The 2,849-nt window shown below is 35.3% G+C and overlaps 1 pseudogene; it reads left to right on the top strand.

Annotated features, from left to right (window-relative positions):
* LOC132307862 (osmotin-like) lies at positions 1 to 766 on the top strand (annotated as a pseudogene).
* The last annotated feature ends 2,083 nt before the right edge of the window (positions 767 to 2,849 follow it).

Below are 2,849 nucleotides of genomic sequence, written 5' to 3'. Positions count from 1 at the left end.
ACACACACACACACCCCTAGTCTAAATATAGTATCACCTACCAACAACATGGGCAATTTAGCCACCCTCTCTTTGTTCCTCCTCCTCACCCTTTTCAGCACCACCAATGCAGCCACCTTCGAAATCCGCAACAATTGCCCCTACATTGTGTAGGCCGCCGCATCCCCCCGGTGGCGGCAGCTGCCTCGAACGAGGCCAAACCTGGACCCTAAACGTGCCCGCAGCCACCAAGATGGCTCGCATTTGGGGTCGGACCAATTGCAACTTTGATGCTGCTGGGAGGGGCCATTGCCAAACAGGGGACTGTGGTGGGGTCTTAGAGTGCACGGGATGGGGTGTCCTACCAAACACCCTAGCTGAATACGCACTATACCAATTTGGCAACCTGGATTTCTTTGACATATCCCTGGTTGATGGGTTCAACATCCCCGTGGACTTTAGCCCCACCACCGGCAGTTGCCGGGGCATTTCGTGCACGGCCGACATCAATGGGCAATGCCCAAATCCGTTGCTGGTCCCGGGCGGGTGTAACAACCCATGCACGACATTGAAGACAGATGAATACTGCTGCACAAAGGGACTTTGTGGGCCTACAAATTATTCAAAGTTTTTCAAGGAGAGGTGCCGTGACGCCTATAATTACCCTCAGGATGATCCTACAAGCACATTCACCTGTCCTGGTGGGACTAATTATAGGGTTGTGTTTTACCCTAGAGGGTCCTCTCTTTTCCTTCTGGAAATGTATGGAAGTAACGATGTGGAGTAAGAGGTCCTTAACCTAGACTTGTCACTTGTGAGTTGTGACTACTTGGTGAAATAATGTTTGTTTGCACCTCAAATAATAATAGTAATTAAGAGAGTGTTTTTGTAAATAAATGGGAGTGTTGTGTGTTCTGTTTTGCTGAGGTTTGATGTTAAGAGAGTTTCAATTAAGAAACATTTGCTATCAGCATGTTTTATTTGCTCATCCTTTAGCTTAATATATATGAACAATGAATCTTCATAAATAATAAGGAAGTTAAGGACCTACTGATCCTATAAACTGTTCAAGACTATTATAAAATTCAGAATGAACCCTTCAAAGTTAAACACAATGCCAATTTTAAGACTAATAAGATAATGATAGTTTATTGCCAGATTAAATAAAATTCAATGCATCTCATTATTACTTAATTAATTATCATTGCCTACTACATGATAATAAAATCTCATAGATTGGTCCTCCATTAACATGTTTGAAGTTTCTCAAAAGAATCATTGGATGCCTTGAATCCAATGATTGGATATAATATATAATAAAGATTGAATTATTTCTATAAAAAAAAAAAAAAAAAAAATGCATGGATAGAGAAGTGACTTGAATCAATCGATTGGATCAAACTGATAATATGCATTTGAAATATTGAACAATAAATGTAAAGATGAAATAAGTATTGTGTAGGTCCATTTATTAATGAAAAATTCTAGAAGGGGCGAATTATTATCGCCCAAGTTGATCTTCAATAAGAGCGTTAAAAAACTGTTGCATAGGTCGCCTGCTTAGTTTGTAATTTTAAAAACAATTCTCAAAAATTTTAAAAATAGAAAATTATTCTCAGAGAATAATTTTTTAAATCTAATAAAGATTGAATTATTTCTATAAAAAAACAAAAAAATGCATGGATAGAGAGGTGACATGAATCAAAACAATTGGATATATATAATATATATGAATCACACACATAAACTGATAATATGCATTTGAAATATTGAACAATAAATGTAAAGATGAAATAAGTATTGTTTAGGTCTATTTATTGATGAAAATTTCTAGAAGGGGCGAAGACTTAGCCCAAGTCGATTTTCGACAAGAGCGTTAAAAAACTATTGTGTAGGTCGCTCTGCTTAGTTTATAATTTTGAAAATAGTTCTAAAAAAATTTTAAAAATAAAAAATTATTCTCAGAGAATAATCTTTTAAATTTAATACAGATTGAATTATTTCTATAAAAAAGTGTTGATTGGATATATATAATATGGGGCGAATTGCAAAAAATTCCCTTCGACTTTCACCCGTTAGCAAAAAAAAACCCTATTTGAATTGTTTTAGTAAAAAATCCCCCTCAACTATCATGAGAGGGGTATTTTATCTTCTGTCTATTTAAGGAGCTATATTTTGGACGAAAATACCCCTCAAACAGCCAATTGGTCACCACCACCATCAACGTGTGTCTTTTACCTTGTTGTCTTCTCCATGTTGAGATTTTTAAACGATTTTAGAACTCATTTAAAATATTTCAATATTCCTTTATTATTTAATTTCATTATTTAAATTTTATATTGTAACTTATGGAATTAATTTACATGAACGTTATACTATAACGTATATAATTTATTGAGTTTTTATTATAGCAAATAAAGAGTTGGCCGTTTTGGCTTCTTTGAGGAGGCCTAAATATATGGCAATGGGATGCACTCAAAGGATATACCAAACTACTCTACCACATTTGCGTATTACTTTTCCAGAGATTATCCTATCAATATCTTTCACATATTTCACATATATTTCACGTCCTTTTTCCTTACTGTGGTCGTGCACATAGAGGAGGTGCCGTTAAGAGCTGATCAGGTTGTATCTTGGAGTTGACTAGCACCGTCCGCACCTGCACGTAAGGGAGGGCTATCAACTTTAGGTCAATGTGTTTATCACGTGCCTCTCTATATCAGGCCAGCCTTTCTTTAACTTTACTTTTATATTTTATTTGTTTTATTTCTTTATATGTAACGATTATATTTAAAGTGTGTGTCTATATATATATATATATATTTGTATGCAAGTAATATCATACAAAACTACCATATTCTCATTGA

Source organism: Cornus florida, unplaced genomic scaffold (genome assembly GCF_030987335.1).
Source record: "Cornus florida cultivar Cherokee Brave unplaced genomic scaffold, ASM3098733v1 CherokeeBrave_3.0.0_Hap2_Chr05, whole genome shotgun sequence".
Taxonomy (NCBI): Eukaryota; Viridiplantae; Streptophyta; class Magnoliopsida; order Cornales; family Cornaceae; genus Cornus; species Cornus florida.
This window is presented reverse-complemented; position numbering and strand designations above follow the sequence as displayed.